This window comes from Lontra canadensis, unplaced genomic scaffold (genome assembly GCF_010015895.1).
Source record: "Lontra canadensis isolate GAN:19392208 unplaced genomic scaffold, GSC_riverotter_1.0 scaffold98, whole genome shotgun sequence".
NCBI classification, from domain to species: domain Eukaryota; kingdom Metazoa; phylum Chordata; class Mammalia; order Carnivora; family Mustelidae; genus Lontra; species Lontra canadensis.
This window is the reverse complement of record NW_022631092.1, coordinates 5410655-5436880: the sequence shown is the minus strand read 5'-3', so window position 1 is coordinate 5436880 and position 26226 is coordinate 5410655. Positions and strand designations below refer to the sequence as shown.

The window sequence follows — 26226 nt, the reverse complement described above, 5'->3', positions numbered from 1 at the left end:
GTGACTTTAAGGTTTGTGAGGAGTGGAGTGTGAACGGTAACTGATTAGCGGCAGGACTTCTGTGACCATCAACGAGCTTTGATTTCAGGGTTGGGCTGGAATTGCCAGTTTGATCGTGCAGTCCGAGAGACCCAGAATGTGCATTTTCCTTCGCTTCAAATCCCCAGTCACTGATTGGCTGATAACAGCTCTATCTAGCTTTATTCAGGCAAAAAGCAGCTGTAAATGAACATCCTGTAAATGAACTGGATTTTCCTGTTGACGTCATCACACCAACACTGTTTTTTGTTTTTGTCTTTGTTTTTGTTTTTACTTCTTTTTTAATTACTTTGCAACTGGTAAGGGTCCTTTGAGGTTAGCTCTCCATTTCTCAAGCTTCTAATGGAAATATTCTCTCAATAAACATGAAATTATGGAAGAGGTTGGTGTCACTTGAAAAGTCTGTTATTTAAGAGAAGAAGATGGTCTTCAGATCTGGAGGGATTCTAGCCTATTGGCTGATTTTGTGAGTGTGTGTGTTCTGTTGGTGGTGATAGGGGAGCTGGAGCAGGAGATGTGTGCTATGAACGCAGAAGGACAGAGCTTTTCAGCCCGGTTTCTCAGGTTATCTTTAAGCCAGTCAGGTCAAGAAGCCTGAGTCATGGGGCACCTGGGTGGCTCAGTGGGTTAAAGTCTCTGCCTTTGGCTCAGGTCATGATTCCAGGGTCCTGGGATTGAGCCCTGCGTCGTCGGGCTCTCTGCTCAGTGGGGAGCCTGCTTCCCTTCCTCTCTCTGCCTGCCTCTCTGCCTACTTGTGGTCTCTGTCTCTGTCAAATAAATAAATAAAATCTTAAAAAAAAAAAAAAAAAAAGGAAGCCTGAGTCATTCCCCTGGTCTTGGAACTGTGTTTCTGACTTAATGTCCTCTTGAGGCAGCTTCAGGCTTCTCTGTGAGGTGGGTTTCAAGTTATTGTCCTTAGTTTGGTGCATTCTGGATGAAATGAAAGTTTATAACTTTTTTGGGTAAAAGATAGTGAGATATTTCCAAAACCTACTGACTTATTTTGTACAGGCATCGGATCAAAATGACACACGGGGGAGAACTAAAGGATCTTAGAGTGACTTTTTCATTTTATTATTTTAAACATTTAGAAAGTAACACACTGACTGTAAAAAATGCATAGAAGAAAAGGATGTAAAACAAGACAAAAGAGAACAGTAAAAAAAAAAAAGAGAAGGGAAGAAAAAGAAAAAGAAAAAGAAAGACTTCTTCCCTGACTCCGCATTTTGTTCCCCACTGTTAAGGACAACTTTTTGGTGTATCTTTCCAGATATTTTCCTATGATTCTGAAAACACACACACACACACACACACACACACAGAGTTATGTTAGGATAGTTGTTGGGTATTTGAATTAAAAAAAGAAAAAGTCAGTTGTAGGGTAATTTCCTTTATTTCTTTGACTATGGTAAATTGAGAGAAAACTCATTCAGACCCTTGAGGAAAATCCTTTCGACAAATACTTAAAATCTCCAATCAGCCTATAATTTACACATCGCCTGGGCTCTCTTTAGGCAAACAGCGTGCCGTGTGTGGCCACAAAAGTTAATCTAAATTTTTTAACGAAGTGCAGGCTGACCATAGAGATCAGTATATGAGGTAGTAACACCGCCTGTGTGTGGAGAAGAGATCTTGGGGTGTTTTTATAACATTTGATCAGTGGCATACAATTTCTCCAGGAATCTCAGAGCAAGATATTAAAGGTTGAATAAATGCATAATGTGAGAATGTGTGACATTTGTTGCCAACCACAGTGACAGGGGTGTCCCTTAGAGTGTGAGCTGTAGGAAGCCGTGGATGGGTTCGCTTAAGATGGAAAGACCCACCAGGCACAAGCCCCTTCTCCCCTTCTCAAGAAGGGGGGGGGGTTGGGATTACCAAAACAGGCTCTGTAGGACAAATTGGATCCAGATTTCAGTTTTTCCTTCCCCCATGGACTTAATGGTCATTAGGCTGAAAGAGGTCCCATCATGTGAACTGTGGTTCGGTTCCCGGGCTGGTGCACACATAGGTCTCCCGCTGTGTTTTCACCTGTAGCCTGTTCTCAGATGGAGCAGTGGGAGCCTTGAGGAGAACCTTCCCTCCAAAGCAGCAGCATCTCTGTTGCCTCCTTTGCCCCAGTTCTGTGGGTCCATTCTTCTCCTGCAACTTGACTCTCTCCGGAGAACCGGATCTGGGGCTCGGAGCCCAGCGCTGTTTTCTCCCCTGCCCTCCCTTCAACTACCTGGCGCACCTCTTAGCTTCCCCATGCTCAAAAGGGATAATGTTCTCCTTGAAAGCGTCTTTTGAGGATTAATTGATGTTTGCTCTGTGCTTTGAAGAGAGAATCCTATCAAGTCTCTCTACTGTCCTCAAAGCTGGCGGCGGTTCCAGCTGGTGCCAGGCCTGGCCAATCGGGACGCAGCGCGAGCCTGCCTCTCATTGGCCGCCTTTCTGGGGCATATCTGTGGTCTGCTCGTGGCCCACAGTAGAAGGGCGACTCTCCCAATAGGAGGCACAGACCCTCCCGTGGACGTTGTACATCCATGGTTTTCATTTGGAGTATTTGCCTCACTCTGATTGTCCCTGGGGAAGTTAGTTTGTGGCTTTCTGTGACACTGCACCATTTAGAAATTGTTCTCTCTTTCTCTTTGTAAAAGCTGTGTAAGTGTAGTTGGACTCTGCCATGTCTCAAAGAAGTGCCTTCGCCAGGCCATTTATATGGTAATTGTGTGTGGTTTGGGGAGGAAAAGGATGTTACCTGTTTGATGATAAGCACTTTCATATCAGTGACGACTTTGTTAGAGTTGTTTTATCAAAGAAATGGAAGCTGCAACCTACTTATTGGGAAGATCTAGATAATAGAGTGTGAGTTAAGGACCTGAGGGTCCCAGGGAGAAGATGGATGAGAAAAAGAAAAAAAAAATAAGGTTTGTTTTAAGGACAGACCAAACAGGGAATTAAAACAATGGAAGTCAAAGACATCTTTGTAGTTCTGTCATCAAGGAGGACAAGGCTGGAGGGCAAAGCCAGCCAAGCACACTAGGGTCCTTTTCTGTGTCCTCAGATGGGCGTCAGGACATGGCAGGGGATGGAGGACCTGCCGCTGACTGTTCCAGTGGGGAATTTCAAGGGGAGCCTTCAGATCCTGCATTCCTATCAGCCCCCCCAGCGTTGGAGCCTCAGGAAGTGTCTCAAGCACCTGGGGGCTTCTTTTTAGCACTGGGCTTATAAATAGACATCAGTGTTTTACTTTTCTAAAAGATATTCCTGGTTTCTTGCAAAATCCAGGATCTGGCAACCCCGAGGCTTCATCTCATCAAGGTGAATGTCAGCAGCGGCAGCCTTTTTTGATAGGGGCAGTGAGAAAGACACTGTCTGGTTCACTGACCAGGGCATATGTTGACTTCTCACCTGTCCACGAGGTTAGTGAAGGGATAGGGAGCACAGACATGTGAGCACAGACATATACACACACATGCACACACCTGTTGCCAGGGTTCAGGCCCAGAAGGGATTACTTTATAGGAAGCTCAACTCTTCTCAGGTTTGGGGTGTGTAATCTGGACAACAGATTTGAGAAAATTGAGTCTTAGGGTGAGAGGAGAATTATCAGAAGATCAAGGCACACAGGAAGAGAGATGCTGGTGTTGTGTGCATTGCAAAAAGCAAGTGCCTTTCTCTGGTACACCCAGGTGTTTGGAGCAGCAGTGTGCTTCAGCGTAGGGACTAGGCAGAAGCAGGGGCAGTGGGCTGTATTTGAACCTCTGTGATGCTCTGGGTAGGGCATGGGGCACCCAGGGGGTTGAATCAGTATTGGCTGATGAGAACCAGCCATGGGTTTGTGGATGAATGCAATTTGGAGAACTGGAAGAATAATTTCTCTTCTCCTGTTCGCAGTGTGCTCATCACCATAGCAGGCATTGTGAACTCCGGTGCCTACGGTGGCCAGGCTTGGTGTGTGAGTGAGTGAAGGGATGTTTGGATGAGAAAAGCAGAATAACGAGTGGAGAAGACAGTGGTCAGCTGGAAGTTCATGCCCATCCAGTGAGATGTCCAAGTTCAACTCCAGCTTATCACACGGGAAGGCGAGCCCAGCATTGCTCACGCCTGACTTTTCAAGAGAGGCTTGAAATTTGAATTTGTCTGCAAACTCTAACAACTTTTGATGTGATGAATTTACTTTTTGAAAAACATAGTGCAGCCAAACAAAACATACTTGGGGGCCATGTTTGATCTGTAAGTCCTAGATTTGCAACCTCTGGGGTAAAGCCTGCTTGGTGTCTCCTTACCAACTCTACTGGGGACCAACTCTATTTTGCTGTGCTTATGGGATGAGGAGGAAGGAACTGTTGTAGATGGAGAATGGTTATGAGGACAAAGTTGGGGTGGAGGTGGGAAGGGAAACTTGGACCATACCATTACCAGGCTAGACAGGCAGATCTGGATCCGGGTGTATTGGCCTCAGCACAGTTGCAAGGCCAGGCAAGAACTGTGCATGGAGGCAGGTGGGAGGGCAAATCCAGGGAAGGCGGGCTGAGGGAAAGGGCAGAGGCTGTGAGTGGTAGTGGTATGGGCAGCAAGGGCGGCCCAGGAGAGAGCAAGAGCAAGAAGGAGCTGGGTGGAGGCTGAGGTAGTTTGCCCTCTCCCCTGCTCTAGCCTGGTGGGTGTGTGCAGCCCCTCACCAACCATGCCCAGCCAGAAAAGTGTCCTGGCTACACGGGAAGCTCTGTTCATTGTGCATCTCTTCAGAAAGACACAAAACTTGGTCCAGCCTCCCAAACTTGTAATCATAGTTGGGAATATAAGTCTGTCTTACACGAAGAGGCAGTATAGCCCTTTTCATTTAGTAGCCATGCAGCTGGCGCAAGTTAGCTTCTTTTTGAGCCGACTTCGCTCATGTGGGGATAACAGCAGTTCCTACCTTGTAGGGTTGTTATGAGGATTGAGTGAACACAAATGCCTTAATATTTGTGAAGTGCTTAGTACAGGACCTGGCACAAAGTAAGTGCTCCAATTGCGCTCATTGTCATTGTGAGACAAGCAATAACCTCAGCTACCTTGTGGTTAAGCACAAAATCCTTCGTCTCAGCAGAGAGTCGACAATAGATGCAGTAAAATTTGACTCCTCCCTTACTGCAAATGCTTCCCTAGACATAAACTCTTTGGCCTGAGCTCCTGTTTGCCAGAAAAGCAGGAGACATTGTACTCACCTGGATAAGGGTCACCTCCAGAGCTTAGGTAAGTCTGTTTGGCCCCAGTACCACCTGGTTTATATAATAGTGTTTTCATTCATCTAACAAATATTTGCTGAATAACAACTATGTTCCAAGCATTAAGAAAGGGTTTTGGTGATGCTGACTGGAGGAAGAGAAGGGTTGGGCCTGAGGGTACTGAGTCTAACATGTAGGGTAAGCTGGTATAACACAGATCTCCAAATAGAACAGCTAAATAAGACAGAGGTTTATTTCTGTCTTGTGTAAGCCCCAGGGTAGGCACACCAAGCTGGCGAAGTAGGTCCATGAACTCATTCATGGACCCAGGTTTCTTACTATTTTGCACCTCTCAATCTGTGTTTCAGGACGTGGGGAGTAGGTGATAAAATCCAAGACAAGGAGCTAATAATTAAGAAGCATCCACTCCCATCCCAATGGTTGGAACTTGGTCATATGGCCACAGCTAGCTGCAAGGGATGTTGGGAAATGTAGTCTAGAGCAGATGGCCAGGTGCCTATGCAAAACTCGGGAGTGGAGGTTATTATAAGAAGAAAGAAGGGAGAATGAATACTGGAGGGAAGCTGGCAGTTTATGATTCAGGAAGATAGGGAAGTAAAGGAATACTCTAACAGACAAATGCTCAATAGCACCAGCTGTAATCCTTGAGTCCAGAAATATGTTGTGGCCCTCATGGGAGCTTGGGATTTAGAGTCAGACTTTTGGGTTCAAATCCCAGTTCTATCACTTACCACAGGGTTGGTATAAGAATTAAATAAGTCAATCCATATGGTGCTTTTAGGATATGTATGGTCTGGTCCAGAGCCAATGCTCAGCAAGTGTAAGCTATTACTGCTAGAGGGTGGGATGTGTCAAGAAAGTCAATGACTCAGGATCTGGGGAATTGCTCATGGATTGGCCACCTCCTTTGGTTTTATGGCTTCCCATATGCCTTGTCTCTCTGGATGCAAGCACTGGGCCTTGAACCCTCGGCCCATCTCATCGCAGAGAAATGTTAATGAAAACAAACAAGGCCGTCTGATGGGGTCAGTGTTTTGAAAAAATAGAGTCAATTCATGTTTGCCTGAACTGGACTTAGGGGTTGAATTTAGAGAGGATATTTCAAGGTCAGCTTTCTATTGCTTGAGTAGGAGCCAGTGAATTTAATACATGGTCTGTAAGCCTCTGTGGGAAAAGTAAGAGCCCTTCTTTATTGGGTGTGTCTCCAGGTAAAGAGCTTGAGAAATTATTTTAAAATTTTCCTATGTAGCTAAATAAAAGGGATAGTGAGGCCTCACAGGATCTGGGGAAATCTTTGCCCTTGGGTAAGCCCCTGGTGGCCTGTCTAGGGCTCCCCCCAGCAAGAGGAGAAAAGTGGAAAAGCCACCCCTGCTGGGTGCTGCACTGGCGGGAGTTGGGGTGTCCTCTTACGGGGAGCTGGTGTTCTATGATATGCAGAAGGTGTCATGTTTTCCATCTCCTGCAAATATCATATGGAAAGAGAACCTTCCTAGCTTCAGAACAAGAGACTTAACTTTCCTTGGCAACTCACACAGTGGGTAGATCTTAGCAGAAAAATAAACAGATACTGAAAGATGATTTTCTACCAGTTTTCTGCACTGTCTCATTTTCAGAGGCTTGAGGAGATTTTATACCCTTTTTAACCCCAGATTTGGGAATCAGGCCACATACTACTCTGGAAAAAAGTAGCATTGGATACTGTCTCACAATGGGTACCATTTTTGACACCCTAAAGCATCTAATGGCCTCCCAGGCAATGGGGTGGACATACAGGAGGGAGCACATGTTGGAAGACTCACGTGTGTTTAGGACCACACCTGTGCCTATTGGAGAGGCCAGCAGAGGTGGGCCAGGGCTGAGAGTGGGGCATCTGAAGGATTGGGTAGGAGCTAGCTCACGGGCAAGTAGGCAGGTGGTTGTATCCCTCCTGCCTGCCTCTCCTAACCTTGGCTGACCTCCTGGTCTTGACTTCTTGGTGTCATGAAGATCCTATACCTGGCTAGCCTGGTTCTCTAGGTGGTCATGGGCTTGGGTTTTCACCCAGATTTTCTCCAGCTCTGTGAATCTCATATCTTCTCTCTCATCAGTTCCCAAATGGGCCTTCACTCTTCCTTACCACTGGGATCAATCTTTTATTCTCTTTCCCTTAAGGAAATCTTATCAAGGGAGTGGGGACAATAGTGAGACCTGATTCAACTAGGGTATCCAGTCCTGTAGGCCCCAAATGAAACTGGGATGCTGTCTCTGTGTGAGATGACACTTGTAGTTTCAGGAATGTCCCTCCCAGGGCATCAGATGTATACTCTGTGCCTAGACCACACCATCCAGAGGTGCCATGATTTAATATTAAGTAGAGTAGATCCTGTAATTCTCTTGAGAACAAAATAATTTTTTTAAAGAGATTTATTTATTAATTTTAGAGAGAGAGTGTGAGAGAGTGGGGTGAGGGTCAGGGGCAGACAGGGAGAGATAGAGAGAGAGAGAGAGAGAATCTCAAGCAGACTCCCCACTGAATGTGGAGCCTGAAGTGGGGCTTGACCTCATGATCCTGAGATCATGACCTGAGCCGAAAGCAGCAGTCACAGGCTTAACCGACTGAGCCACCCCGGTTCCCCTTGAGAGCGTAAGAATTTTACATTGTATTTGGGTTTGTGTGCGTGCATGTGAAAAGTGTGCATTTATTGAGTGTGAGCCTTTCAAACAAGCCATACATGCTATAATCCTGCTTTGAATTTCTTCACTTTTTAATCACCTGGGCACCTGGTTGGGGGGTGCCTCTGCTGCTCTGAGGGACTCTGTATGCAGGCCTGCTCGAGCAGGGGTAAACAACCCTTCTTACACAAGAGGGCAATCCAGGAAAAATCAACAAACGTATTTACGGGTCATCTTTGCCCCTTCATCAATCCAGAGAGAGCCTTATGGAGTCTCATGACCCAGGGGTGGGTGGGGCATCAAGGAATGTTGATTCTTACAATTTACTCTACTGATAATAGTATCAGTGAGAAAAGGGACACTGCTTTTTGAGTCATTGAAAACTTAAAAACTTAATATCTGGATGTTTGGAGATAGTTTTCCAGCTTTTCATTCTGAAATTAGACGTGGGGATGCCCACGTGATCCTTGTCGCTGCAAGGATGCACCACGGCACCCTCAGACTCGTGCTGTCAGTCCATCTCTCACCCAGCATAGAGCCCAGTGCAGAGTAGGTGCTTAATAAATGACTATTGGTCAGCAATATGGTAGAATGGCTAAGAACACAGACTTCACCAGACCTCCTCCTTCTGTCACTTAGTAGCTGTGTGACTTCGGCAAGTTTCTTAACCTCTCTGGGCCTCTGTAGTAGTCTGTAAAGTGGGGAGGATATCAATCCCTACCTCATAGGTGGGGACTGAATGAGTTAATACACGTGAGTACTTACAACAATGCCTCATGTATACAAACCTGTGGAAGGGTTAGCTGTTGATATAGATAATGCTGTTGAGCTGAGTGGAAACCCCATGTCTAGATAGTGCTAGAGCCTTACAGAGAATTCTTTCCAACCCTGCCTTCTGCTTAGTTACCGTTGATCAGATTTTCTCTCTAGTCTCTTGTCTATGAAAATACATTTGATTTCCACATGAAATAACTATATTCCTCACTCCAAACTTCAAAAAAAATTGTATTTATGTATTAACACACAGAGAGAGAGAGAGAGAGAGAGTGAGAGAGAGAGCGAGAACACAAGCAGGGAGAGGGGTAGAAGGAGCGGGAGAAACAGGCTCCCCACTGAGGAGGGAGCCCGATATGGGGCTCGATCCCAGGACCCTGAGATTATGACTTGAACTGAAGGCAGCCACTTAACTGACTAAGCTACCCAGGCACCTCTCCAAACTTTTTATTTAAGGCAACCCCCCCCCCCAGACAACCCCAAGTATTTTTGAAGCAGACACGGGTCCATGTGTAGTAGATAGCACCTTGGATTAATAACCTGTGTGAAGGCTGCCCAACCAGATTTGGGGAAGCTGCTCTTTTCCAAAGAAAGTGCTGGGCTCTCCCCTTCCATCTCTCCTCACAGAATGCCCTGCCTGTTCCCTCAGCCGCTGGATCTGGTCTTTGCATCAACAGGAGAGCTCCTGGGCGTGAAGCATGCCAGATACAGTCTGGCTCCAGGAGCCTTGTCTACCTAATGATTTTATTCGTAACCACTTTATTTTCATTCATTGACTTTTTCTTTAAAGTTTTAAATATTGAAATACAGCATACACACAGAAAGGAGCTCATGTGTCCGGCTCAGTACATTTTGACAAGCTGAACTTATCTGTGTCCTCAACACCCAGATTAAGAAACAACAGGACGGAAACCCAGCTGTGGCTCTTCCAGTTACTACCTCACTCCTTACCGAACTCTGCCAAGGGAGATCATCCTGACTCTAACCCCATCAGATGGAATCTTCTAGAATTTTCACTCAGTGTCTGGATTTCCCCCTTCAACACTATGAGAGTCATTTATAGGGTCGACTGTACTCGTAGGTTGTTCATACTTGGTGCTGTATAGTATGCCGTTATGTGAGTAGACCGTAATTTCTTTGCCATTCTACTCTTGATGGGCTTGTGGCAGTTTCTGGTTGGAGAGTTCTAGGAATCTCACTACCAGGAACATGGTGGCACGTCTTCTGGGGGTGACATGCACCTACCCAATGATGGGCTAGCTGGGTCACAGGGTGGGTGTCAATTCTGTAAGTGCTTGCCAAACCCTCTTCCAGAGTAGGAGTGCCAGTCATCTGCCTGATTTTGATGAAGAAAATTATTCCATATTCAGATTTGATTTGAGTTTAAAGCAGAATATCACTGAACTGATTCTGTTGATTTCGTTGTTCCCATTTCTCCCCTCTCATGTGCGTGAATGGTATGGTAACCAGGCAAATTCACTCAAGTTGCTGTAACTGCCTTTTTTTGGAGGGGGGAGGCTCTTGACTTTTAGACCTACTACCTAAAATGGAAGGTTTAAGATTCGTCTCCCCCACTAAAATGTCTGCTTTATTTTCAAGAATAGAAGATATTGATCACACCCCCTGGGGGAAAAAAAATCCTCTCCCACCCTCCCAACCCTCCTAACCCCTTTTATTGAATGAAATTTAGAGCTTGGGGAAGTTTTGAGGGAAAATCAAACACCAGTGAGATTATGGATTTTCCGGAACTTGCTTGCTGGATCTGTCCACTCATAACTTCAGTTACAGGTGCCCTTCTCCAGCATTTGACAAAGCCGGGCAAATGGAGAGTCAAAAGTCCCCTGGTAGTCCTGACTTTCAGTTGTAGACAACCGTGGTGCAAGGTGCTTTGCGGTGCAGAGAGACAGAAAGGCTTCCTGTCCAGCCCCAGACACCTTATAAGTAGGGACCTCTGAGTCCTAGAGTCCTAGAGGGACTTTAATTGAATCTGTTCATTTTGGCTTGCCCTCCCTTCCTTGACCCCCAGACAACAAGCTAGAAACCACATCCCAGAGAATAACAGCAAAAATATTATTTCACACACTGCTTCCTCATAAAAATCACTCACAAAGCACTCAAATCCTGCAGCACCGGCAAGTTCTTCTTTTATTTTATAGATGAGAAAATTAAGACCCACAGAGTTGACTTGACACTACAGGATTCTGGAAGAATGGGTGGTTGGAAGCCAGGCGTGTGCCTGGAATTTGCCCTTCTAGGAACAGGAGAGTCTTTTCTAAGAGGAGTTTCAAGGATGCGTGGCTATGTCAGGAGCTCATCCTGAGGTCCTTTTGATGGGTGACCTTCACCTCCCAGAGCTTGGCATTTTATCTGGTTAGAAGTGGTCTTCAGTGAGGACGTATACAAGGAACTGATCGCTGGTTTGTTTGTAGTGGCCAAGAGTGGAAACTCAGTGAGTACCTACGTCAGTAGGGAAATGGCCCTGTAGCTATGCTACCTTCATACCTTGGATCGTTACAGAGCTGTTAGAAGGATTTTGGCAATATGTGGCAGAATAAATAAGAGGGAGAAGAGCGTATATGTGATTCTGTTTTTTTAAATGAACAATAACCATCCTCCTCAAAACCACAATTAGTGTGTGTGTGTGTGTGTGTGTGTGTCTGAAATTACATGAGTCTGGGGAAAAGTGTGGATGGACACAAACTAACATGTTAACATGGGTTACCTGGGGAAAGAAGGGCTGAGGTTGGGAGTGCTGCTGTGGGAGAACAAGGTATAGCAAAATAGCATGCGATAAAATGTCATCTGAATAAATTATATATATGCATATATATGTATCCATATGCATAAGGAAATGCATAAAAAGTACATGCATACATTTGAAAGGCAAACGAGTTGTTCCAGAAAGAACAAGGCTATGAACCCTATATGGGTCAGTTTGCTTGGCAAGGGCGTGAGCTCAGTTCTGTGGCTGATGGCTTTACCCCCAGGTCGTTATGTTGTAAGCGAAGGACATTGGTCGGAAGTGGAATGGGAAAATGTATGGGTGTCTGAGCACGGGCACGCGGTTGCATTGTAACTACCACCCTGCTGTGTCTACCGTGTGCTGGCATTTTCGTACTTTCTAGAAGTTAGACATTTTTGTCTCTGTTTCACGATGAGGAAAGCTGAGGAGTGAGCACCTCAAGGCCACGTAGTGAGTGAGTGGTGCTGAGGTTCAAGCCCAGGTGTGTCTGATTCCGGAACTTCTGCATTTTAGATCTCCTCACAGCTCGGGGTTTAGTGGGGGCGCTCGGGGATGGCCTGTTTTGCTCTACATAGGGATTTCTGTGAGGTCCTCTCTCACAGGGTCCTAATGTGTAGGTTTTGCTCTTAAACTGACCACGCCACCATCTAGGGAATGTTTCCTGCGTGTTCTCGTTGGCCTGGTTTTGGATGTCAGAGCTTCTTACCCGGGTGAGGGAAAGCAGCCTGTCTGGGCCTCTGTCCTCGAGGGAGCAAGGCTTCATAGAAAAGTAGGGCACGTGGACATCCACCTCAGGACAGGTGAGAGACAGACTGGCTTGTTAAAAAAGGAGGACAGTTTGATCACATCTGACTTTTTTGGTCCCTGGCCCATCTCAACAGCCACTTTGGGAGTAAGTGCTTGGGTTTTATGGGGATCGCTCTCCCACCTCTCCTTGCCACCTCCTCCCTCCCCCCTTCCCAGCCCTGCTAAACACAAAAGAGCAAACAGTCGTGGCTTGTTTGGTGGCCTGGGAGTGTGACTCCAATCCAAAGCGCTGACTACTGCTCTGTCACCAAGGTTGCCCCAAAGTGAGTATTTAAGATAAAAATCTCAGATCTGTAAGTCCATGTCACCTGTGACCCCCTTCTCTCTCCTTGGCTTTGCTTTCCTCATTTACCAAATGGGGGTCGGATTTTTCTCTTGCTTACGATTAAAAGAATAGACGATCTAGAATCCATTTTGTCAAACGATAAGAAGCGTACCGTCTGTTTAGAAAGGCAAGGCTGGTTCTGCGAGTTAGGTGGTGGCTACAGACAACAGTGCTGCTGACATCAATGGTCAGCACCATTTTTACAGAACAAGTCTGGGTGCTTCCAGTGTGGCAGGACCACTGTTTTCTACAGGGAGCTGGGTCTCAGCCACAGTGGCACTGGTGACTTCCAGGAGCAGGGCTGTGGTGAACGTGGCTGCAGAGGGTGAGGTGGCCACCGGGGGGCCCTTCCCTGGGCCCTCCTGCCCTCTCTCTGAGGCTGCTGGTCCCCTGGTATGACTGCTGGAGCCACTGCCTACTGTCTTCCTTCACTGTCAGAGGAAGCACCGTGGGTCCCGGTGGCGGGGGCGGGGTGGGGTGACATATGCAAGACAGAATGAGGAGAGAGCATGCGGCAGGCTGTGGTCCACACTTTCACTCCTGCCCACAGACTGCAGACTGAGCTCATTCAAAGAATTTTGCGCCACTGAAAAGAAAGAGGCCTTGAACGACCAGACAATTTGTCCTCAGCCATGAGGCTCTGTCTGCATTCCTCTATGCATGATGAAGTGTGGGACTTGGACACCTTTTCCTCTATCCTTAATCCTCTTTGCATTTATTTTACTTAAAAAGTGATTTCCGGGGTGCTGGGTGGCTCAGTGTGTTGAGTGTCCAACTCTTGATTTTGGCTCAGGTCACAATCTCAGGGTCGTGGAGTTGTGCATTGGGCTCTGTGGTGGGGAGTCTGTTTGGAATTGGGATTCTCTCTCTCCCTCTTCCCCTTCCCCTCCCTTGCAGTTGCTTGCTCTCTCTCTCAAATAAATAAATAAATCTTAAAAAAAAAATCTCTTTCTGACCAATTAAATAAAACTGATAGGACCTAATTATACATCCCTCTTCTGTTTGCAGTTTTGAATGGAGAAGGTTGAATCTGTGCCCTGCTTGATTCTGCTTAAACATAGGGATAGACGGAGCAGTTGGGAGAGCTTTCCTATATCCTACAAACTGCTCCTAACTCTTTCCTTTTCCCATTGGGACTACAGAGTCTCCTGAGGTCCCCAGACAGAGTGGTTTACCTGGGTCTAGATAGGACGAGGGCTGGAGTTCCCAGTGGGCTTCCAGGCACTGGATCGTAGGGTATCCTTTAGAGAAAAGGGAAAAAAAAAATCCACCCAAATGGGATGATAAAGGAATGACATCACAGTAGGCATAGCAACCGCAGGGTAATCATAGTCTCTGCACGAGGTGGTCAGAACCCCAAGGGAAGGCCTAGTTTCATTGTGTTCCTTTTCCCATCGGAGTAGGCAGGAGCAGGGAGGCCTGGAGGAGGGGTTGCTTATCCCATTGCTAGACAAGGCCGGAGGTTTCTTCGCTCTCTCAACCCGCCTCCCCGCTCGGACAGGCTCTCTGGGGGTGGCGGTGTACCGCCTTGAAGTGTTTGATTCTGTTACTTTATTATTATAAATTCCGAGGGTTGCCTCTGGAATTTGGCTAGAGAGGGGGAACAAAAACAGAGGGAAGCCCATCGACGGAGAGGAAGGTCGAGGAGTGAAATTGTCATCAGGAAGTTTCGTGGAAGCCTGGAACTCAGTCCTCAAGTTCTCCTGCCCAGAGACGCGGAGCTCCCCTGACACACGCACACATGGTCTGCCTCCCGTCCCTTACTTGCTTCTTTGGGCTTTGGCTTCTGTAGCAGACGGTGCTGAGCTAGATGTAAACCACTGAAGCTGTGCTAATTTCAAAATCACTTGTGCCTAGAGCCCAGAGCGATTTGGAGTACCTTCCTGGGGCACCTTGTGGATAAGGCATCTGTCTGTATATGGTGAGGGCTGACACTCTGGGACAGCTTTGAATGTGGTCTCAGGAGGTCATCTCAAACACACTGCAAGGCTTGTAGGTGTCAAAGAGCTGATTAAAGGACATGAACTGGGGGACTGCTATGCTGGGGCTTTGGTGATATTCCACACCCAGAAATCATTTCTCCTTTCCTGTCATTGTGGGATGACTACAACGGGTCCTGCCTGGTTGCTGTTTCTTGGAGGTCAAATCATGGTTGTCTCTTTGTCTCCCTGGCACCCTTAGGTTTTGAAATCTTAAAAGTGGGTGCGGCAGCCTGACCAACACAGGCGTAGCTATCATGAGGTTGAACGCACCATCTGTACTCCAGCAGGGCTGCTCACCCCCAGTCTATGGACTGGTAGTTAAAGCCTTTCGAGAAGTATGCTCTTTGACTTCTTTGGTTAGAGTATCTGGAATTTTGTCTTCTTCATGCAGAACATTTGGACAAGCTGGAGAAATCCCTTACCCAGCAGCTCTCGGCTATGGGTAACTTTGTAGAGTGAGCTAATTATTTGAATTTTTTATTGAGATAAGATACACACAACAAAAAGTTCACCATCTTAACTGTGCATGACATCTTGGTTTTTAGGTTAAAAATGTACGATTCAATGGTTTTAGTAAATCTAAATATTGAGCAACCATCACTACTACCTAATTCTGGACCTTTTCGTCACCCCAAGAAGAAATCTTGTACCCATTAAGTAGTCACTCCTTAGTTCCCTCTGTCCCCAGCCCCTGGAACCCACCAGTCTGCTTTCAGTCTCTCTGGACTGCCCTACTTTGAATTGTCATATAAATGGAATCAGACAATATTTGTGGCCTTCTGTGTCTGGATTCTTCAACTTTGTATGTTTTCAGTGTCTAACATTATTGTAGCATATATATCGATACTGTCTCTTAAAAAAATGGCAGAATAATATTCCATGATGTGGTATACCACATTTTATTTATCCATTCATCAGCTGATAGACATTTGAGTTCTTTTCCACTTTTTGGCTGTTACGAGGAAGCATTCAAATACAAGTCTTTGGGTGGACATATACTTTTAGTTTTTTGACTGTATACCTAGGATTGAAACTGCTGGGTCAGATGATAACTGTATGTTCAATTTTTGGAGACACCGCCATCGGTTTCCACAGTGGCTGCGCTGATTTAAATTCTCACCAGCAAAGTGTGAGGGTCCCGTCTCCCCACTTCCTTGCTGACACTGGTGACTATCTGCCTTTCTGATTCTAGCCATCCTAGTGGGTGTGAAGTGGTGTCTCACGGCTTTGATTTGCATTTCTCTAATGGTTAATGATGCTGAGCATCTTTTCATGTGATTTTCAACCATTTGCATACTTTCTTTGGAGAAATGTCTATTCAGATCCTTTGCCCGTGTTTTCACTGGGTCATTCGTTTTTTTGCTGTTAAGAAGTGAGTTTGTTTTAATGCATCATTGTTCCTTCCTCTACTCTAACATGGTCTGACTAGTCCGTGGAGATGGAGGGGTATAGTGGGTCACTTAAAAGCAGCCTGAGGTCTCTGCCTCTTAGGCCACTCCCTGGTGTTCTTGGGGGGAATCTCTTTGTTGCCCACCCTTAATAGTTTTCTCCCCCAGAGCTTCAGTTCTTGAACCCATTCTTATTTTGCTCTCCGTTCCTTCCCTGTTGAGCTCCTCTGCACCTGTGGCGTCTACTACCATATAAATGTTGATTACTTCCAAATGCATATATCCAGCTTGGAGTTCTCTCTGGAGCTCCATATTTACTTATCCACATGGAATGTCAACATGTCCCAAACCTACTACTTTCCTCTGCCAAACCTTCTCCTGGGTTCCCCGTCTGGATGATTGGCAGCATCATCTACCAGGTCAGAAAAGCTGGAAGTCATCTTTGACTCTTTTCTCTCTCTCTCTAGGGTACATCTATCCTCTTCCTGTCATGTAATATGCATCGGCTCTCTTTAGTAGCTCTCTTTCACTTGTCTTCAGTTCTTCACTCCATGCCAACTACCTTAGTTCAGGTCTTTGTCATTCCAACTAGATCCCCTAGTTTTGAGTTACTTCCATCTATCCATCCTCTGCAAGAATGATCCAGTTATATTCCTCCCATCTTAAAGTGGTGTCTTGTTACCTGTAAGATAAACTTACTCCTTTGTGGAGTGTACAGGCCCTCTTGGATCTGACCTCTACCTATCTCTCCAACTCTGTATTCCCCTGCTCATTCTCTCCTCAGCCCTAATTTTAGCCATAAGGAGTGCTTTCAGGTTTCTTGGATGGCTTGTGTTCCCTCAAATCTCCAGTGAATTCTTCCTCTGTGGTCAAGGATAGATTTTTCAGGGCTGGATTATGGATCCAATATGGCCCCAGTTAAATACGACTGTGGAGAGCCAACATGGTGACTGTAGCTTGGATGTAGATTTTGATTTAGTAATTTATTTATGTGAAAGGATGTCCAAACAGAATAGAAATTAAACTTTATTTATGAGCCACCTGTATTGCAAAGGGGATGGACTTTTTGGGAAAAATTCTGACATCTGCCCCATCTATCCATAGCCTGTTGTTACTTTAGTTAACTTTCTGAATCAAGAACACCAAGATACATGATGTGACAAGTATATGCGTACTTTGGGAGCTAAGGGCACAAAATATTTGAAATCAGATTTGGATTCCAAGGTTGCCATAGCTACTGACTAGTATGAACATGAGCATCACGTGTTTGTTTGGAGCGCTATACCTCTAACCTCTGAGGCATCTTCTTGTTCTGAAGATGTTAGTCCTTAGATAAAGAAACTCAGTGAAACTGAAAGAATGATTCCTGGTCCTTTCCAAATATTTTTATTTAAAAATTTTTTTATTAGATTTATTTATTTATTTATTTTTTTGTTTTTGTTTTTAAATTTTGTTTTTAGATTTATTTATTTTTAGAGAGAGAGTGTGAGCAGGGGGAGAGGCAGAGGAAGAGGGAGAGAGAGAGAGAGAGAATCCCAAAACAGATCCTCCCCTGAGCCTGAGCCTAACTCGAAGCCCAGTCCCAGGACCCTGAGATCATGACCTGAGCTGAAACCAAGAGTCAGATGTCCAACTGCCTGAGCCAGTGTGGCACCCCTTTCCAAATATTTTTAAAAACAACTAAATTTAGTTTGGATTACTCTTTAGTGCTTTCTTACTCTCCCTCGTAAAAAATTTTTTACTTAGAAAAATTTCAAGTTTCTGGAAACCTGCAGGAAGACTAGAGTGAGCATCACTGTCCTCTTTGCTCAGATTTGCCATTTCCTAGTAGTTTTCCACCTCACTGTCCCCTTTTTCCTCCCCTTTATGCACATGTGTGCACCCCCCCTGCCCCACTTCCCCTAAACGGTCTTATCATCCTCTTTGTATTTTGGTCACAGTGTCACATAGTCTGAAGAGGACGGACAATGCTTGATGGGGCAGAGAATTTAGTTGCCGGATTCCCCTGCGGATGAACTTTATTCTCTCACAGTTTTCAAACTGAAAGAGAAGCTGTGGGACTAGATCAATGGCTCCTTCTGAGAATTTATTAATCCTTCCTTCATCTGAAGCTGCAGATGTGATCATCTATTTTTTCAGGAAGAGTGAGATTTAGTTCACAAAACACCATCTCTTCTGGGGATGGGTCTAAGCTCCTGGCAAAGCTGAGTGCCCCAGCTGAAGCTTTGAGCTCTTGGCTCAGCTCTGCCACCGACCGGAACACCCTTGGCCTGTTCCAAGCACGTTCCTTTCTCATGGTGAGCCTCAGTTTCCCCATCTGTAGAATGAGAGTTTGGATTCCCTGCTCTTTAAGTCCCCTTCCTATGCTCAAGCCCTACGACACTGCGACAGCCGGAAAAATTCAGTCCTTCAGGGGAAATTGCCACAGATACTCATCGTGCTTGTGAGGCCAACTCCAGAATTGATCGCTGGCTGGGCTTTGGCCGGGACCGTTTCTGCTTTTTGACAATCTCCCCTTGTAAGAACCACCAGTGCCCTTTCTGCCTGTGGAGGCAGGAGGTGGGCTTGGCGGGGACAGAGGAAGCTGTGGGAACTCTGACCCTTGGTTGGAGCCTCCCTAGCTCCTTTCCTTTGAGGTTGTCTGCTTGTTTAATTTGTCGTTTGCCTTGCTTCCAACGCCCTTTTATAGCTACTTTTGTTCAAGGCTATTGCCATCTCCTTTTCCTGTCCCTGGCCTACCTCCAGGTTAAATATCAAGGGAGGACAGCAGCCACCTGAAGATGCGGTGAAGTGGGTGACAGTGGTGGTGGGTGGTGGTGGGTGGTGCTGCACGCTCATTGGTGGGGTCAGTGTCATTTGAAGTCCAGAGAGTGGGTGGCGCATTGATACTGTGCGCTAGACTGGTCTGCAAGGTTCCCACCCACAGGGCCCCCCTGCAGAGGTCCTGGACTGGCCAGGCTTCTTTTATCATTTAATCCCCATGGATTAGGTTTGAGAAAGTTCTCATAAAAGAGAAAAGGACTTAGATGTGGCAGAGTTGAAGAAAGGAGCAGGTGGGAGCTGGGTGATAGGGTTCGTGTATTCATTCAATAAATGTCTATTGCAGACCTACTATGTTATGTGCAAGGTCCTTTACTCAGAAAGTCTTCAATCTAGGTAGCCGTTGTTCATGTGCTATGTGTTTAGAAGCATTGGAAATAGTACCAATAATGGTCATACTTCCTCTCCCGAGAATCATGTGCCAGGCATGTGGTTAAGTGGGTTACATCTATTCCATCGAATCCTGTCAACCCCTCTGACAAGGTAGACACTGTCCTCTTTCTGTAGGGGAGGAGAGGGAGGTTTAGAGAAGTCACTTGCTCAGGGTCAGGCAACGGGAAGGAGGAAGAAGTGGGGTTTGAGTTCAAGTCTGATTTTCTTTCCTCCTTTTTTTTTTTTTTAAGATTTTATTTACTTATTTGACAGAGAAAGAGAGATCACAAGTAGGCAGAGAGGTAGGCAGAAGGAGAGGGGAAGCAGGCTCCCTGCTGAGCAGAGAGCCCGATGCGGGGCTCGATCCCAGGACCCTGAGATCGTGACCTGAGCTGAAGGCAGAGGCTTAACCCACTGAGCCACCCAGCCACCCCAAGTCTGATTTTCAATCCTACCCTCTTAGCCTCTGTGCCTTTGGTTTATGGATGGATGCTAAAGTTTTCACTGGTCTACAAGCTAAGGACAACAGAGCTAGGTTTATAATATGGCTTTATTTAATTCAGTGGCTCTCAACTGAGATGATTTTGCCCCCAGGGGATGTTTGGCAATGCCTGGAGACATTTTTTGGTGGTCACAACTTAGGAGGTGCTACTGATGTGTAACGAGTAGTGGCCAGAGCTGCTGCTAGGTCCCCCCTCTGTGCACAGGACAGCCCCCTTGTCCCCCTTCGTTCCCATAGCAAAGACTTAGCGGCTTCAATTGTCAATAGTGCTGAGGTTGAGGAACTCTGGTTTAATTTGAAGGATTGTTCTTAATCTTATATTATTCTTTCAGGATATGTACTAAATTTTTTTTTTCTTTTAAGAAAGAAAGTAGTAGCTAGATTGTCCTTATTTGGCAAAATAAAAAAATTGGCAAGATTTTGTTGATCCATCTAATTTTTATTGTTGTTACAATTTCCTGGACAATGAAATCCAGACCTCTAGGAATTGATGTTTTACAAACACCAGTTTGCAATGTATAATTGTAAATTGTAAATTTATAAACAATTCCTTGATATAGGAATCATGTTTTACAAATACTGTTTGTTGAGGATTGACAAAAGAAAGTGGCTTGAGTTGCACGTAAGGACAATACCTAGGGTGCCCCTGGGCTCTTGGGGTTTAATAACAAACGTTTGTTGACCACTTAGCGCCTCCTATGTGCCAGGACCAATGAGAGGTCAAAAGAAATTCAGCCTTGATGAGTTTATAATCTTCTAGGACAAAAAGCGTGTGTGCATTAAACAAGTAGGGAATGAGGAAAGAGCCTGGCAATCGAGGCTCAGTTTAGTCACAAGTTGATGGCAAAACCAAGGGGTTTCTACTGGAAAGAATTTTAGGTTTCTGGCTTCAGCCTGCCATCCACTAATTTATGGGACCTTAGACAAGACACTTAATTTCTGCACCTCTTGCTTTCTTATTGGTTTCCTGGCTTGGATGAGGGCCCCTCAAACCTGAGCATGGACACCTCCTTTCCTTCCTATCTCCAGTGGGGCACCCAGCCCTGTGGATTCTATTTTGGAAATGTCTTTGGAGTCTGCCCATTCTCTTCCGATTCTAGTGCGTTCTCCACCCAGCAGCCGGAATAATCTTGCTAAAACATAAATCTGATCATGTCACCTGTCTCTGCTTAAAACCCTTAGTGGTTTCCTCATTGCCCATGGGATAAAGTCCAAACTCCTTGGCAAGGCGTTCTTGGCTCTGTGGTCTGGGCCCAGCCAACCTCTTCTGTCTCCTTTCTCATCCTTTGCCCTTCACCGCCACTCACCCCACGGTCTGGACGCGCCAGACAGCTCATTCTTCTCTGAGCACAAATCGCTGACCATCTCCTTGGAATCTCTCTCCCCTCTTTTCCACCTGGCAAAATCACAGTTAGCTTTAAAGGTTCGTCTCCATCATTTCCTCTGGAAGACGCTCCAGGTCCTGGAGGCGGACCACGTTTCCTCGGCTCTCTCCCACACTGGACTGTGACCCCGGTTGAAGACAGGGCTTGCCTTTGTCTTGTGTCTAGAATACTTCATACCCAGCATGGTCGTGGCACATGGCTGCTGTCCAACCATGCTTGAGTAGAAAACAAATGGATAAAGGAGAAAAAGTGAAAGCGGAGATGAAAATGTTTTTCCTTTGTTGACCACCCAAGGTTGCTGGTGGCATGAACATAAAGTAGTGATTATTGAGGAACTGAAAAATGAGAGGCTACACGCATGCAGCACGTGGATTTGTCATCGTTTCCAAAGGGAGAGGATGCTAACTATTGAACCACGGATGGAAAAAACCTTCAAATTTCCTCCGTTATATCACTGTTAGCATGCACGCTTATGCATACGGATGCAGTATTGCTAAGAGTAAAGGCACGTGGTTGTCAGGTACTGGGAATTGGTATATCAGATAGAAAACTCCAGATGGCCAGAATTTTGTGCAATTCAGCAAAAATGTGCCTTGTTGGTACAGGAGCATACATGCCTCGAATCATGACTCGGTGGCCTGTACCTGCCTGGAGACCGCTAGTGATAGTCGGTCCTTTGCTCTCCTTGAACTAGGGCTGAACTCAGAGCAGGGGCAGGAAGGAGGAGCTAGGTTTCCTTTTTCTTTTTGGTCCCATTTTTTCTTTCTCCTCTTTCTGATTCCCCTGTTTTTTTGTTTTTTGTTTTTTTCAATATTATCTGCCCCAATCACCCAGATTGGCCATGGTACATCAAAGAAAGAAGAAGCAAAGAAATGAAAAGAAAGGCCTGGACTTGCGTAGCTGTTTGCAAATGCCACTGTATTAACTTTTATTATCTATATCTGTGGATATGCCTTATTTCCAACACCACCTCTCAGACTGTATACAATTCTGTTGAAGGGAGGTATTTTCATTGTATATTTTTACACCCTGTTCAGGTGTCTTACCCTGCGGTAAGAGTACATGAATGTTTGCCAAATGAATGAGTGAATGGGCTCATCAAGTAGGAAAAAGTTAACCTCTTGTGCCATTTCCTTAGGGCAGCATGTCTGTTGTTTTTCCTATTTTCTGGAAGGCGTCTTCTTCCTTTTACCCAGATCAGGTTAGAGGCAGTTTTCACGGACACTCCTTCTGGGAGCCGTCTGTGTCTTCCACAGGTTTGACTCTCCTCAGCAAACCACCTGAGCTCTCAGAGACTTCGAGTCTCTGGGTTGGATCCCTCCACTTCCGGACCCCTGGAGGTGGCCCGATCTCAGAGCAGGGGCAGCGGGGAGTCAGCAGGCTGCAGGGAGGAAGCCCAAAGGATTAATTGGTTCAACTTTATTACAAAGGCTGGTTCTATTGTTTACAGGCCAGTAAAAACCATGATCATCTTCCCAGGCTGGGCAGACAGCAGCTAGCTGCTTTGATGCATGTCTTAGAGAGATAAGGAAAATTTATCCCTTGTTTTGACTTCAGGATTTCTCTTTGGTTTGTTATTTAACTCACTGTTCAACTTTGTCTCCAAATGTCCCTGGTCTCAGACAACTTTCTCAAGTTGTTGGCAGGGGAGGTTCAGATTAGAATTCTATAATTTAGGAGTTGAAAGAGACCTGGGTTCAGTGACTGTCCCTAACCTACCCCCATCTCTTCCCACACTCCTGGTCTCCCCCTAGAGCAGAGCAGTTCCAGGACACACCAGCTTCTCGAGCAATCTGCACTTATTGATCCTGTCTAAAGGACAGGCTTTTCTCAAGACCTTCAGCAGATGCTCCCCCATCCAGGACTACATCTGCTCTGCTGAGATGACTTTCTAGAGCTCTCCCCCCACCCCAAGTTCCCAGCTCCTCTTCCGAGCATCCCCGAGAGTCCATAAAGGACAGTGGCTTAATTCTGAACCGGGGGTTCAGGGGAACTTTGGGGAGGGAGGAAGTTTTGAAGGATTTCAATGGACAGGGAAGAGAGAGGAAGGATGAAAGGCAGATCACATTGGTGAGCACCTGGGGCAAAAGTCGTGAGACGTGAAATTGTTTGCAGCTTGCCACAGACCAGTCCTGGCAGCCCCCATCCAAAGCCACATCTCTCATCAGCCAGGGTGGCTCCAAATCCATCTTAGACAACACCGAATAATCCCAGGAATTTTTTCCATGCGTCTGACCCTGGGGCAAGGCTTGGGGCAGACATTCCTTTCCTCCAGACTTCGGGAGGGCCCTGTGTTGCCAGATTTTGCTCTTGGAGGGTACAGAGGACACACTCAGAGATGGCCTGGAGTTGGTGAGGGGCAGATGCCTCAGTTTCCTTGAGACTTTTCTTCGCCCCTCCCCCCACATCATCCTCACCGCCAAGACAAGAGCTACACCCCTCCCTAGGCTTTACTCATGCTCTTCCCTTTCCTCCCATATCTGCTCTGTCCTCCCATATCTGTTGTCCAAGTGTGTCCATCCTTCTCCAGAGATACAGCCTCCTCCTGGAAGGAAGCCCACCTTTTCTGAGCCCCTAGAGCCTACCCCCAACCCCTGGCTGGGGGCGGAGCTGGAGATGGGCCCCTCCCAGAGAGCAGAAAGGAGCTTCCTACTCTCCTCATTTTATTGCAAATCAGTATCCAGGGTCAACGTGATTTTAACACATTAAAAACTCATACCCAAGCCCCCTGATTTTTCATGTTCTCAAGCTGTTTAGTTCCATTCCAGGGAGAGAGAGGCAGCCAAGAAGGAGAATTCTTAATCTTGGGGAGAGGGCTGAGTGCAGAAATGTCTTGGAAATGGAAGAGTCCCTTGGCTCCTTGCTACGGCAGCACAACAGCCCATCTATAACCGTGGCTGAGCTCCCCCTCTCCGCGTCGCTTATCTCTGCCTCACATTCACAGACTCACCAGCCTGGAGTCTCTCTGGATGTTGGCCAAGCCAGTTGGGAATGCATAATAGCTGAGATATGGGATGGGGTGAGCCCGCCATGTCCTTGCGCGCCGCCGTGAAGGTCTTCCTTCTCCCCTTCTTTCCCCCCTTCCGGCCTCTTCTCTGGCACTGGGAGCTAATCTTTGTGGTCCCACTTCCCTTGTATTTGAAAGAAGGGAGAGCCAGATTCCATGTCTGCAGGTGGCGTGCTAGTAATTATGGACACTCCTTGGGGAACGGGGTGGGGAGTTTGGGTGAGCAGATTTAGACCAAATGGAGTTTAGCTAGCTGCCATTTTGAAACCTCAGCTAAAGGGTCTTAGGAGCTTAAAACCTTCCCTATAACCCCTCCCTCCACCTCCACCCCCTGAGCTTACTTGGATTTTATGACCAAGATTTTGTCCTTCTGTTTTGCTTTCTGGCAGAAATAGGGATGAGGACAAGAAAGGCCTCTGAGAGGAGTCTAGCCTGATAGGAGCAAGGGCTGCTGGGAACTTTGGTGAGGTCTTGGTGGGAATCCGGAACCTGCCCTGGAGGTGCGGTGCCCTGCACCCAGGTAGCACAGAGTCCTGCTGTAAGTGCTTCTGCTCTGGGAGAGCCTCAGAACAGTCGAGTGCCCCTTGAATCCCTGAGTGCCGATAGAAGGACGGTACAGTTGGGAAAACTAGAGCTTCCTTTTTGAAGATGTCTTGGGTGCTGACAGAATGGATAATTTCCATTCCGTAGACAAACTAGAGTTACCAGGGGGTTTTCTGGTATATTCTTTTCTTCCAGGGTCTTTAATTCAACACTATTCTCTGGGCCATGGTCTCTTTCCCCTAGGTGGGTGGTGCACTATTGATGCACGAGACTGTAATAAGGTCAGATGCCTCTGTTGTTTTACTTTTTTAAATTGTGTGTGTGTGTGTGTGTGTGTGTGTGTGTGTGTGTGAAAGAGAGAGAGAGAGAGAGAGAGCGTGTGCGCACAAGAGAGGGAGAAAAACATTTACCCCAGAGCTGTGGGGGTGGGAGTGGGGTTACTTGATGGATTAGTTATGGGAGAAGATGCTAGTGATCTTTGTTTCTAAGATGGTTGGTTTGATCTTTGTGAACCTTATCATTTTTTTTGTTTGATTTCATGTTCATCCCTCTATTAGTCTGCTCGGGTGGCTGTGGTACAGTACCACACACTGAGTGTCTTAAGCAACAAAAATTTATTGCCTCGCGGTTCTGAAGGCCAGAAGTCCAAGATCAAGGTGTTGACTGCTTCTGGCGGTTTGCTGGCAGGCTTTGGGGCCCCTTGGCTATTAGAGACATCACCTCCATTTCTGCCTTCGTCTTCACATGGTGTTCTCTCTGTGTGTGTGCCTGTGTCTGAATTTCCTCTTTTTATAAGAACACCAGACATATTGGACTAGAGCCCATCCTAATTACCTCATCTTAACTAATTACATCTGCAGTGACCCTATTTCCAACTAAGATCACATTGTGAGACATGAGATGCTGGGGGTTGGGAAGTCATCAACGTATGCATTTTGGGGGAAAGAGTTCCATCCATAACACTCCCCTTCCTTCTTTTAAAAAAACTGTGAGTGTGTTTTTTCTTTTTTGAAAAAGACCTCTATATAATAAAAAATTCAAAAATTATAGCAGAGTAAACCAGAAGAGAAAAATAAATCTGAGCCTCCCTCCCACCCCTATTCCCCATGCTTATACCCTAGTTCTCCAATCCAGAGCCAACTATTGTTATTGTTTTGTTTTTTCCCCTCTATCTTTCTAGAAATGTCTGTGAACATAAATATCCTTCTTCCCCTGCCTCCAAATAGGTGTATTCCAAACACCCTGTTCTGCAACTTGCTTTTTAAATTTAATGATGCATCTTGAGATTATTCCCTATCAACAGCCCTGTTTCTCTTATTTTTAACAGATGCATAGTATTTCATTGGGTGGATTTACCTTGATTTATTTTATTTTAAGATTTGTTTATTTGAGAGAAAGAGAGGGTGAGCATGTACAAGGCGGGGGAGGGGCAGAAGGAAATAATCTTCAAGCAGACTTCCCCACTGAGTGCAGAGCCCTACTGGGGGGCTCCACATGCTGCTTGATCCCATGACCTATGAGATCATGACCTGAGCCGAAACCAGGAGTAGGACGTTTAACTTGACTGAGCCACCCAGGCGCCCCACCATGATTTACTTAACTTCACCTCTTTTGACGGACAGTTAGGTGACTTCCAATCTTTGCCAAATGAAAAAAAATTTATATATGTGCCCA

General features: G+C 46.1%; 1 protein-coding gene across 4 annotated transcripts in view; it reads left to right on the top strand.

Annotated features, from left to right (window-relative positions):
• The window catches only part of DPF3 (double PHD fingers 3), a 257321-nt gene that overhangs the window by 33196 nt on the left and 197899 nt on the right, over positions 1–26226 (top strand). The gene's annotated exons all lie outside the window — the stretch shown is intronic.